Raw genomic sequence first — 14314 nt, 5'->3', positions numbered from 1 at the left:
CACGACCTCTGCTCCATGTGAATTCAGCCTCGGACTGTGTCTGCCATCCCTCCTTGGCCGCCCTGCCCACCTGAGGCACGGTTGGTGCTGCTGGTTTCCCTCAGTGACAGACGAGGAGTTCCTGCGGCGGGCCCTACCTGTTCCTGACTCCGGCTGCAAGGAGTACTTGACCTTGGGATCAGGACGTGACAACCGGAGGCAAGTAGGGCACAGCGCCATATCGGCATTTCGTGGCTGCATGGCTCAAGGGGGCGGGGTGTTCCCTCTCCCCCCTCTCATTTCATCCTTTCTGCATGCTGCTCTCCCCCACTCTCCCTCGCTCTTCACCCTCAATAAACAGTCTGACTGGGGTCCAGAGCGGGACACATTGTTGATCTCCCTCCCCCTCCAGCTCCTTTTTCGACACACACCAGTGCTACACTATGGCCAGAGGCGTCCATGGAGAAACTAGGCCCCCGCTCCAACGTCTACCTGCGTCACCCTTCACAGAGGGCCATTATTACTCACACTCACCTGCACAGCCTCAGAGACTTAAGGCCCTATACTGTGGGGCACGCGGAGTCACCAGGGCCCAGAGTAACCTTCAATTGAGTGGCGGGCCCTGGCCTCTAGGTCGGACTGAGATATTTGAAATTATTTGGTGGTGTTACTGACCGTCAATACATGTGTGTAGTGGGTTGAGAGCAATCTGCTCTTGATTTTGGATTACTGGCCCTGACATCCTGAGCGTTAATCGGACACCTGTGAGGGGACCACGCTGGCAAAATGTCTATTGTCAGGGGGCCCAAACAGACCCACTAGACGAAGCTTGATAAATTTGCGCAATCCAAGACAGACAGTTCAGTGAAGTGGACTTTGCCACAAGGCGTTAAACTGCAGTAGGGGGAGGAGACCCTCACCCTAACGGACATAATGGAGGCCATACAATGGCTTTGTGCGGTGCTAGAGCAGAAAATTGATACAGTAGCAACCATAGTCACCCTCATGCATGCCGAGGAATCAGTGTTGACACTTGAAAAGTCAGCTGGAAACTACCGTCAAAAGGATGTAGGCGCTAACGTCGGACCTGGAAGCGAAACATGAGGACTAGAAGGGTGCGCCCGCAGACACAATGTGTTAATTCTCGGGGTACTCGAGACGGCCCAGGGACAAGCTATGGATCTCTTCATTAAAGAGTTAATCCAAAACCATCTGCAACCCCGGTCTTTGCCACAGTATTTTTCAGTTGAACACGCCCACAAAGTGCCCGGCGGCACGCCTAGACCAGGTACTCTCCCACGTCCCATCCTGGCGAGAATCTTCAATTACCGGGACGGAGACATTATCCTCAAAACCACACCCTCATCCCCCTACTCAGGTTTGAAAACTCTACGATCTCGTTCTTTCCAGATTTCATGCACTCCGAGATAAAAACTTGAAGTACGCAATGCTTTTTCTAGCTAAGCTCTGTGTGTTGGCGGGCGGGATATCCTGGTTCTTTCTTACTACAAAGGAAGCCTGGAACTGATTGGAGGGATGGAGGAATCCGACTGCTCAGAAAAACAAGTCTTTGAGACTCCTTCATGGTCACAAACACAGACAAGAAAGCTCCAAACAAGATGAAGGAGTTTGATTTACATTAAACATGTATGTTACACTGTTTTCAGTTTAACACGCCCACAGAGTGCCTGGCGGCCCGCCTAGACCAGGTACTCCCCCACGTCCCATCCTGCGAGAATCTTCAATTACCGGGACAGAGACTTTATCCTCCAAACCACAACCTAATCCCCCTACTGAGGTTTGAAAACTCGACGATCTCGTTCTTTCCAGATTTCACGCAAATGGTGCAAGCGATGCACAGGTCCTTTCTGGAGGTGAAACGTGCACTCCGAGATAAAAACATGAAGTACGCAATGCTTTTTCTAGCTAAGCTGTGTGTGTTGGCGGAGGGAAAATCCTGGTTCTTTCTTACTCCAGAGGAAGCCTGGAACTGGTTGGAGGGATGGAGGCTTTGAGATGCCTTCATGGTCACAAACACAGACAAGAAAGCTCCAAACAAGATGAAGGGGTTTGATTCACGTTTAACATGTATGTTACACTGTTTGCTGGCTTTCCCTCCTTGAACTCTGAAACTCCAGTTCCAGTTGTAGTGTGTGAAGACTGTTTGTTTGTCCTGGTAAGAGTCGGGTAACTACATTATGCTGGACTATGGACACATGGTTGCATTGTAAAATATGCAAAGTTAGCAGATTTTGGCTGGATGCCGCCAAGGCACATTGTTTAGTTTTAGGTGCCATAGGGGGGGTTGGACGCCTTAAGGGTGTTTCTTCAATTTACTAATAGTCACAGATTGGCAGCTTGCTAACTTTTCTACTATGGGCTCCTATGGTTATGTATATGGGGAGACAAGATCTTCTGGTCTGAGTTGTTTGGCTGTGTAGCATTTCCCATTTTCAAGGTTACTAGTTATTGGTCTGCGGACACTGTGTAAAATTGGGGGGTGGGCAGTAAGTCCACGTTTCAGGGCGGCAGGGAGGGGGGTGGCATTGGGGGGTTTGCTATGGGGTAGTTATTTTGTGTATTTAAGTTTTGGTGCAGTTTTGTATAAAGCTTTCTTCCTAGTGCAGTGCAGATTGACAACCAGTCAGAATGTAGAATGTAGATCAATGAACACAATGTTCAAGGGGCCTTATTTATGAAGGCCTTGCGCCGCCGGTGCGTCACTTTTAAAATGGGAAAAAGTGACGTACCAGTGGCGCAAGGCCTTCATAAATGAGGCCCAAAGTGTTTAAGGTATTGTTACCACATGGGTGTGGGTGACATACCCTTGCTTTTCCATCCTGTTTGCTTTGTATTGCAATCGACCCTATTCACAACAAGTTACATAAGTGACAAATGTAATTCCGGGAAGCGCTGGGAAACCCTTTGTGGGTAGCTGCGCGCATTACAAATGCAATAAATAAATAAATAAATAAATAAATTCGGCTCTGCTTTTGGGCCACTTTGAATTACTCTTGTGGAATGTAAATGTCTTGGGGAACCAAATAAAAAATGGAATTGTTTTACAATATCTGAAACGACAGGCTCCTGATGTGCTGCTTCTGCAGGAGACTCACATCCAGGGGTGCTCTTATTGTGCACTCAGTAGATGAGGATGTAGGCAAGTGGCTCATTCCGGCTATGCAAGAGGGTCACGTGGGATGGGCATTCTCATGGGCACCTCCTTCCCTTTTCAGGTCCTCGCAGTCGCTCATGACCCACTGGGCAGATTTGTCATGGTCCTGGGCCTGTGGGTGGGTAAATCCTTTAACATAACCTCACTCTACCCCCAGACTGCACTCCATGACACGGGTTGCGCTCGGCCCCCACATATTCAACTTGCCTAAGAGTGGGGACTGCAACGCTACCCTTGATGGGTACTTGGATAGCCAGACACCAAGTCGGGGCAAAGCGGCAGGAAATATGCTGTTGGATTTCATCGGGGCAATGGGTCTGATCGATGCCTGGAGGGAAAATCACCCTGCGACTAAACAGTACACTTTTCTTTCTGGAGCTCACGGTAGTATGCCCCTAATCAACTATGTCTTTTGTAAAGCCACTCAGCTTCCCAGTTTCGGGTAGGTTTCTTTTCTCCCCAGGGGCATTTCGGATCATACCCCGCTGATCGAATTTCATGGTTGTGCCCCTTCCCCTGCACAACACCAAATGGTTCTCAACCCATGGTACCTTAAAGTGCTAGCAATCAGAGAGAAGCTTAACGAAACAACCACCCAATATTTCCTGGACAATGAGAGGTTGGTGGATTCTGACATCGTATTGTGGGAGGCATAAAAGACTGTGGTGAGAGGTAGCGGGGTGGAGGTGCTGGCGGGTCCTACGGCTGAAAAGAGGAAGCACCTACAGAAGATAGAGGGTGAGATGGCTCCTATTGAGGGAGATCCCATGGCGTCGGACAATCCAGACACCAAGCACAGATTGCTCCTGAAACAACAGGCGAAAAGAGATACCGTGGAGGATGCAGCGGGGGCCCAGTACCGGGCCACCCCGCATCGTATATATGACATTGGCCCTAACGTAATGGGAGCAAGTTATTAGCCTGGCTTGACAAAAAAGATACCGCCCACAGATGGGTGGTGGAAATTAAGGGTCAGGATGGGACTAGTTCACATAATAGAGCCGGGATCATGAAAGTGTTTACAGATCACTTCAAACAGTTCTATACCTCAACACAGCCTACGAGGCAGCAGGGGATCTCCTGGAAACCCTGGGACTCCCTGTTCTTGAATCTCAAGCCATGGAGGACTTGGATTCCGACTTGACCGCCGAGGAAGTATCCAAGGTGATCGGCGCCCTTCAATCCGGGAAAGCCATAGACCCTTGTGGCCTCCCTATTGAACTCTACAAAACAAATGCTACAGCCATTGTCCCATATCTCATATGGATGTACGAGGAAACTGTATGCGAATGGCTTTTCCCCACCACATAGAGACTGGCCAACATAGTCGTCATTCATAAAAAGGGTTAACCCCCCGAGCATGGTGCCTTTTACAGGCCAATCTCCCTTCTGGACCCAGAAGTAACTTTTTTTGCAAAAATTCTGGCATGCTGCCTCTCGCCACATCTCCACACATTGGTCCACCCAGATCAATCCAGTTTTACGCTGGCAATGAAACACCGCTCTCAATCTTCGATGCCTCCATGGGGTTCTGGGCAGGGTGGCTAAAATTCAAGAGGATGTAGTGATTATGTCCCTGGATGCCAAGATGGCGTTCAACATGATCCAATGGCCTTTTTTACTCACCGCTCTTGAACGATATGGGTTTCAGAAGCGATTTTTAACTTGAGTGCACCTTCTTTATTAGAACCACTCGCCCGCATTACTGTCAACCAGGGTCGGTCTGGAACATTTATACTACAGAAGGGAATAAGGCAGGGATGTCCCCTTTACCTTTTGCTTTGGCCCTAGAGCCCCTGGCTATTTGGATCAGGGGGACCCACTTATTAGGGGCCTTAATTGGTGCGGATTGGGTGGATAAAATCTCCCTTTACGCTAATGATATCTGCTTTATTTTGCCAGACCCTACTTCTCCATTCACTGTGTCCTGCATATGTTTACTCTTTTTCTGAAATACTTCGGTTATACCATTAACTGTGATAAGTCTCTTGTCTATTTTCTAAGCAGGGCTTGCCCTACCCTGCCCAAGGATTGCTGGGCTAAAATAGTCACGGACGGGTTTCTGTATCTGGGAATCTATGTTACGACCAATGCCAAAATGTTTTATGACAAATAATTTGGCTACACTGCTTTCAGGCAGAGGTTCATCACTGGAAGACCCTGCCCCTTACCCTATTGGGTAGAGCAGCTCTTTACAAAATGATAGCACTTCTCCGCTTTATCTATGCCCTACAGAACACACCCTATTTGGTCCCAGCGCACTCTTTCATCACTATTTAAACAGAGGTATGTTCCTTTCTTTGGGATAATGGTGCCCCTAGAAAAGCACTGACTAAACTTACAAAAAGCTGGTACGATGGAGGGATCGCCCTGCCCGCAATTAAAAGCTATTGCTGAGCCTCCCAGCTGGCCGTTGTTAATCACTTGGTGCATCGTCCTGGGACAGACCCCGTCTAAAAAATGGATAGACATAACGTGCTCCCCGGCCATTATATCAGAGCAATCTATGGTGGAAAGGGCGAGGCACCAAAATACACCCTGACCTCTACCACGATTGCTATATGGCACGCCCCAACAACCACGCTGTGGTGGAAGTCTAGAATAACACAGGTTACTCCGTTGCTCAACACACACCAACTGGGAATGCTGTCATAGTACCTCAGGATTGACAAGTGGGATACAATCGGTCTCTCGAGGGTGGCTGACTTGTGGGCGAGAGGTGAAGTGGTCTTCTTTAGCGATCTTCAAAGAGATTATCAATTACATAGGGAGAAACATTTTGATAGCTCCAAGCCCGAAATGCGCTACACAAGGCGATTCCCAAGGGCACAGAACTGCCAGCTTCCTCGCCTCGGAGGATAGACTCATGGGTGACTACGTACAGGAAAAAGCTATTTCCCTGACATATCGCAAATTACTTAACAACACACAGGACACATTAGGGAAAGTTCGTACATGATGGGTGGATGATGTTAGGGACATTAATGATGAAGAATGGCAATAGATGTTGGCTTTGCCCCGGGAAGTAGCGATTCATTCTCAATTTAAACTCATTCAACTTAAAATTCTACACAGGGCTTAATATACCAGTTGAGCGCTAGTTGTTCTGGGTTCTCCTGTCTGCCCCAGGGGATGTGGCCAAACTGGTTTGTACCTGCACCAATGGTAGGAATGCCCAATTTTCAGACTTACTGGGGAAGGGTCAGGTCAGCATTGTCGGCGACCTGTCACAAAACCATTGACGTTTTGCTCCACTTATGTCTCCTTAATATCTGGGAAGCGACTGATCTGTCTAGAGCCGAGAGAGTTTGGGTCTCCTTTGGCTGTATGGTAGCAAAATGCAACATAGCAAGTACCTGGAACGGCTTACTTAAACCTAAGTTTTGGGATTGGGAGCCCGATATGGACTGGGGTATGCAGGCAGAGAGGGTGGTATGCCGTCAGCGCGCCGAAGGCGCGCCAAAGGCAAGCCCGTCTGGGCCCGACCGGGCCCAGACGGCCTTAGGCCTAGACACTATGCCCAACCCGCAGAAACGTATCTCTTACACCCAAGATACACTGCTTGCCTGGAACACCAAAAAACACCCCCAGTGTAATTTCATCCTCAAGGAGGACACCCCTTTTTCAGGATGTACCCTTTGTAACACATCCAAGGAATCGGATCGCGGCCGAGTACTTCGGCTTGGCCTCCTGAATTGCAGAACCCTGGTAAAACACGCCCACGAAATAAACATCCTCGCCCTAAACTCGACGCTAGACGTATTGTTTCTGACCGAAACATGGCTGACCCCCCACAGTGACTCTGACATGGTCAACGCAACCCCTCCCGGTTACCAAATCTGCTGCTTGAATAGACCAGTTGGCAGAGGCGGTGGTCTAGCCGTACTCTACAAAGACCATCTTAATTGCAGAATCGAAAGTGGAACCGTCAAAGACTGTGAAAATTGCAACTTCACCATCCAGATCTCATCATCTATCTCACTCTCAGGACTTTTAGTGTATCGTCCGCCAGGCTCGCTAGGAGAATTCTCCAGCACCCTGATGGATCACATTTCACTAAAGACAATTTCATCCTCCAATTTTCTCCTCCTAGGGGACCTTAACCTGCACTTCCTTGACCCCGCGGACAATGCCGCAGCTAACCTACTTGCCGATCTCACAACAGCCGACCTCCACCTCCTGAACTCTAAAGCCACCCATGAGAAAGGACAACTCTTGGATCCAATTTTCACTAATATTAAAAACCTGAAAACCCAAGATCCTACCCCACTACCATGGACAGACCATATGCTGGTCCCCATGAACTGGTCCTTCCAACTCACCCCAGCATTCAAATGGAAAACCAGGATACGAACCAGACGGTGGCATAAGCTAGCTCCTGAGGACTGGGTAGCGAAACTACGGGAAACCGTCGGCCCTCTCTCCATGGACCCTGACACCGCGGACAGAGAATTTAATGATTGGCTCACCCACCCCCTTGACAGCCTTATCCCTCTGACCAGCACTCTAAAACATGTAAAAAGGAACAACCCCGCTCCCTGGTACACACCCACCCTTAACGCCTTAAAGAAGGAGTGTAAAAAGACAGAACGCACTTGGAGGAAAAACAAGTCGGTGTCGGAGAAAGACGCCTATCAATCATCCATGAAAGCGTATAAACGAGCCCTCCACAACGCGAAAAGTGCCTTCTACGAGGAAAAAATAAAGAGTTCCTCCTGTTCAGCCAAGGAGACTTTCTCTATCCTCAAAGAGCTCCTCCATGTCCCAGACCCCCCTCAAAAACCTATGGACCCCAAAACAGCGGAGGAAAAATTCGTCAAGCTGGCCACCTTCTTTGACGAAAAAATTAAAAAAATCCTCGCCTCCCTCCCTGCTGCTAACCCCGACACCACAGAGAGAGCTAAGGACTCGCCGCCAGCACCCGATAAGCCTCATCTAGCGTCATTCGGCCCAGTTACTGAAGAGGAAGTGGCGGCAACACTTACATCAACTAAGAGTGGAGCCCCCAGTGACCCAGGTCCCATACGGTACGTCAAAAACATCACCCAGACCATAGTGCCCCTATTGACTGCCCTCATCAACATCTCGTTGGCACAAGGAGAAGTCCCTTCAAACTGGAAGGAGGCTGTCGTAAAAGGGCTCCTTAAAAAACCATCGCTAGACCCAGCAGATCTATCCAATTATAGACCTATCTCACTCCTCCCCTGGATAGGTAAGGTCGCCGAAAAATTGGCGAACAAAAAATTGTCAAACTTCCTGGAATCAAACCAACTCCTCAACAATTCACAGACAGGCTTCAGACCAGGTCAGGGCACGGACACTGCTCTCCTCGCAGCAGTAGAGAAGACCAGGGAAATCATCGATTCAGGAGGATCAGTGGCAGTGGTCCTCCTAGACCTGAGCGCGGCCTTTGACACGGTCAGCCACCAGGTCCTAACCCAACGTCTTGATAACATCGGAGTAAAAGACAAGGCGTTGAAATGGCTCACGTCCTTCCTCTCCCGACGCTCCTTCCAAGTATGGGAAGGTGAAAGCCGTTCCCCCTCCATTCCCCTCCAGTGTGGTGTGCCACAGGGCTCATCCCTAAGCCCCACGTTGTTTAACGTGTACATGGCCCCACTGGAGGAACTGGTCTCACCTTTTGGAGTTACTATCGTCAGCTACGCCGACGATACACAGCTGGTGGTAACGCTGTCCCACCCCAAGCTAGGGCCCTCCAACCTCCACGACTGCCTCTCCAACCTCCATCGGTGGATGAGTGATTCTGCCCTTAAATTAAACGGATCCAAAACAGAGATCCTGCTCCTAGGACACAACACCACGAACCTCCCCCCTAACATCTGGCCCGCCTGCCTAGGTGAACCCCCCACCCCCAAGACGGAGGTCAAGAGTCTGGGAGTGTGGCTGGATACAGATCTCACCTTCAGGACTCAGGCGAGAAAGACAGCCGGCATTTGCTACGGACTTCTCAGATCTTGCAGGAAGGTAATCCCCCTACTGCCATTCCAGTCGCGTCTCTTGCTGATCCAAGGCCTAATTTTATCCAGGCTGGACTACAGCAACGCCATTTATCTGGGAGCTCCGGAATCCACTCTCCAAACTTTGCAAAAAGCCCAAAATGCCGCAGCCCGACTCCTGACGAACACCCCAGCTAGAACATCAGCCAAGCCCGCACTGAGGAAGCTGCACTGGCTCCCAATCAGGGAAAGGGTAACTTTCAAAGCCCTCTGTCTGGCCCACAAGGTACTGAACAACACAGGTCCCCCTATCCTCAAAAACTGGATCACACCCTACAGACCCACGAGAGCGCTTCGTTCCGAACATGGAAACTTCATCATGATCCCCAGAGTGAGGAAGGCCCGTGCAGGTGGCCGCCGTTTCTCAGTCAATACGGGAAAAAAATGGAACGCACTCCCCTTGAACCTCAGAGCAGAACCTAATCTCCTGCGGTTCCGAAAATCTCTTAAAACCTTACTCTTCCCTTGAGCCCTCTTCATTCCCGACCGTCATCCCCTGGGAGCACGAGGTTCAGCGCTGGGATACCCACTGGGTGACTACGCGCTCTAGAAAAACCTAAAATAAATATGCGAGAGTAGAGGGTGCCCAAGAGTTTGGGAGGCATGTAATGTGTCCAGTGGAATGAGTTGCACCCCCTTTGATGATACCTCCCCTCACCTGGCAGATCTTGTGAAGAAATAATGTCTATAATATTTGAATTGTTGGTGCCACTACCTCGAAGGGTTATTCTAATGTATTGTGAAAGACTGTACTAATGCATGGTATGTCTAAAAATCTGGAAACGCACTGCACTGTGTTCCTCTTTTATTTTTAACTTCCCTGTTTGGTTTTATTCAATAAAAATATTTATTTAAAAAAAAGGCTTTTTAATGTAAGCAAAAGAAAAAGGTGTGACAAATAAGGGGCCAATTCCAATGTCGTTAGCAAGGCCTTCCCAGAGCTGTCCAGAGTCGGACCTTCCAACCGACTAGTATCAGGAGGCAGTTCCTACAAACGGCAAAGTACGATTCCCAAATCCCTGTACTTACCAAACGACTCATTCGCTACAAATCTGTTCCCATTTTCCAAATGAGATGCATCTGGAAATTCAGAATGGAGTCGTCCGGAGGCACATCCAATTCCGATTCAGTATGATGCGTACTTCCTATGTGCTGAATCAGTCGCCAAAACCAACACGTCAGAGCATCCGGAAGGGGTGTGTTTCAGCTCTGAATCATGCCACAATAAGATTCCTGCGAACAAGACGGTGCAGCCATGTATCCTATTGCGCATGTCCTCCCTATACTGTACCTCTATGAACACTACTACAACCCCAACCAATGCGGACGCCACAAAAGGTAAGTCCGACACCTACCACCACACAAAAATACCTCTACACCTCAAAAGCCAACATAAAATAAAGCAGGGGCGAAACTACAGTTACACATGGGGTGGGTGCAATATTTTGCAGCAATGTAGAGAGGCAAGGGGCTGTGGGAGCATTAGTCACAGCAAATCAGTCACAAAGGGCTGTATGGGGGGCAAATACTCCCAGCAATGCATATGCTACATGTGTGTTGTGGGGCAAATAGTCACAGATATGTTCAGATAATCTGGGATTGGAGGCCAAATACCCCCTTAAAAGTACACGCAAATCTAGGATTGGTGGCAAATACTCCCTTGAAAATAGAGGCAAATCTGGGGTTTGGGGGCAATTACCACCATGAAAGTAAAAGCAAAACTGGGGTTTGTGAGCAAATACTCCCTTAAAAGTAGAGGCCAATCAGGGGTTTGGGGGAAGAAATACCCCAGCAATTTGTATCTGAACAATGTAACTGGTGCACATGCAAAGCGCACCAATACCCACAGGTGGAGTACATGCTGCAGGAATGTGTAAATGAATACAGGATAATATCAACAATCAAAAAATACAAAAATGTGATACGTTGGAGTAATCTCTATCTTCCTTCTCTTCCCTCCACTCTTATTCCTTTAAGGGGGGTTCACACTTTCTCTATGAACTCAGTGTTATTTTAACCTCACATTAATTTGCATCTAGAAAATATAGTTGATATTTTATTTGAACTTTTGTGATTATCCTTTTAGATACATGTCTTGTGGCACTCCTGATGAATGCACCCATGGTGCTGAAACGCGCGTCGACAATTGACATTTCACAGCCACTTTTGCACTAGTCTTTGTTTTAACATTTCTAGTATCACATTTTTTTTTTTTTGATTGTTGATATTTTACTGTTTTCTATACCATCATCTTCAATCTTGTATGTATAATGCTAACTGTGTAACAGATTTAATATCCAAATCTATTATCAACATGTAATATTCTCTTTTTAACAAATATCTGAATCAAATGAATCTTTGTACATTTTAACAAAGCCTCTCCCTTCACACTGAGTTCTTTAGTATCAGTTGTCTTTCCTTGATGAAAAAATGTTGATGTAATTTTTATCAATTGGACAGCCTAGGAATTTTGTTCACAATTGTTGTTATACCCTGTCCTAGGAGCTCTAGATTATTTACAGGGGGTCCTTGCTACCTACATGATCATCCGCATAGTTCACCAGATAAACTGATTTTATAGTTTAAATCAATGGACTTGCATGAATCTTGAACAGTATCGGACAAATTGCTGATCCTTGGGGAACGTCATACTGGATGTTACCCTTTGTGGTGTTATCACTGTATTACTGTGTATTTTGAGTACAAATACTTTGCACATTCCCTTTAGGATAAGCCTGTTTGATTGTGCCAAGCTACCCAGTGGGTGAGCAGGGGTTATCTAAAGTGTGTATCTCCATTACCCTGACTAGTAGCAAGGGAACCCTTTTAGACAAAGATACCTGCATATGCAAACTAGAGACCCCATTTCTAACAGTGTCAAAACAGAGCTGAGGATTCTTGAGAATAACCAATGTCCCAGGCCTGTGATTAGCTTGTTGAATGGCTGGGGAATCCCTCCCATTCCCAAATCCCCTATAAAGAATCTGTGCATATGGTTGGATAAAACACCAACAATAGAAAATCAAGCAAAACAAATTAGCTGCCTGCTGCTTTGGCTTACTTTAAATGATCCGGAAAATTATATGGCTTATCACAGAAGAGCTAATTGTAGTATCCTGTCTGGACTATGGCAACTTCCTTTATCTGGGCTCATCAAAATATGTCACAAACAGACTGCAAGTAGCACAGAATGCGGCGGCCAGACCACTTATCAAAAATCCAAGATATCAATAAGTAAAGACCTTCCTGAAACTGCTTCAGTGGATGCCCATTGATGCCAATATCAAGTATAAATCGCTCTGCTTGGCTCACAAAGCAATAAATAAAAGGGACCTACGTAAAACCAGAAACCTCATCTCCCCATATGTACAGATGAAATGTCTTAGGTCCTCACAAGACCATCTCATGGGAATGCTAAGAACTAAGAGATCAAGATGGGGAGGCAGAACGTTTCCACTCCTGGTCCCGAAGGTGTAGAACTCCATTCCCTGGAAGCTGAGATTGCTTGAAGAAGAACTCAGCCTCAGGAAGATGCTAAAGGCATGGCTGTTCCCACAATATCTGTCAAAACTCATACCCTTGTCAGCAACCCTCTCACCTAGTACTGGGACGCCCTTGGGCAGCCATGCGCTCTACAAAAACCCAAACATAAATATAAGAAGCACAGATATGGAAGACAGAGGAGAAGTTCACACAAGGGATAGAGGAGAAGAGAGACCACATCAGCAGTAACCCAAAGGGAGAAAATACCTGTATTATTCTAATACACAGTAGTAGATGTAACCTTAATACGTATAAAAAATCAAGAATATCGAGTGATCAAGGTAGTCGGATTCCTCAATATTCTGATGGGGATCACCCCTTGGACACGTATAGGCCACATCCACTGACTCAAGAAATTACAGTGCTGGAAGGGGGTCAAACTGAGCCCCCAGTAAGGAATGACACACCAGCAGAAGATGAATCTCACAACTAACTGGTGCCATTGAGACAACATTGCATGGGTTGGGGGTAACTGAAGCCTTCATCCTACCCCTTAAGACTCTGCAGAGATTCCTCCTGGCAGCTGTGGTGTAATGTATTATTATTAATGCTTTTCACTCCTTTTACCTTTTTTAAGTAGTGAGGGTGGGAACTAAGTGGGTTTGGGGAGGGGCTACTGACCTGGCTTGTCCTGTATCAGTTGTTGAGATGTGGTGTCATCCAAGGAAAACACTAAAAGGGTTAAAGCAAACCTTTCTCTCTTTATTTTATTAATCAAAACATGAAGAAATCCTTTATTATATAGGTATACAAGATTGTCTATAGAAGGAAGTCCAAAACAGGGATGAATATTGTCTTCTTTCTTTTCAGGGCTTCCGGAGTTCCTTGTCCACCAGTACCCTCGACAGAAACTGAAATGCAGGTAAGAACTTGTTCTTGTGTAACTGAAGCTCTTTGTATGTTAGTATAGGATTCTGAGGGGTGTGTGGATTGTCTTACTTCGTGGTAAAATATGGTAAGTGAAGGTTAGTGGTAGGGAGTGACAGCCAAGAAAATATTGGGGGGGGGGGAGTGGGGAGTAGAGGAACAAAACAAATGGGGATATGGCCGGGATGCCTGTCACCCCCTCCCAACACAATCCCCAAGGATGGGAAGACGGACGCAGATCTGAACTTTTGGAAGGCGGGAGGGAGTTACCCTCCCGGCCGTATTTATTAAAATATGAAACAAAATTAAAACATAAAATAAAAGTTTTATATCATGTACAATTTTCATTTATTACATTTCGATGAAGACATGTTCATTGGCTAACCTTAACAAATCTCTAATACAAAGGTTTTCCTAGCCGAGTCTAACATCCTGCAAATGCATACTTTCTAAATTAAAATTTTACATCCTAGCATTGCGGGCCAACGGCAAGGTCGCAACCGGTGTCAGATCCCTACTACCAAAACTCTCACCCTCACGGTGTGAGTGGCGGCCGCGCAGAGGACTGTACCCTCTGTGCCAACTCCAATTTCCCTTGTCTTGTTGGGGGCCCCCCATTTCAATTCGACGCCATCTTAAAGGTCGTCCGAGGACCCGTGTGAGGTGTCTGTAAGAAGGCAGCGTGGACTCCCCCTCCCACCCCACACTGTCTATCACATCCGCCGTCGCGGAT

This window comes from Lissotriton vulgaris, chromosome 2_2, assembly GCF_964263255.1.
Source record: "Lissotriton vulgaris chromosome 2_2, aLisVul1.2, whole genome shotgun sequence".
In the NCBI taxonomy this organism is placed as follows: Eukaryota; Metazoa; Chordata; class Amphibia; order Caudata; family Salamandridae; genus Lissotriton; species Lissotriton vulgaris.
Note: the sequence above shows the minus strand (reverse complement) of the source record.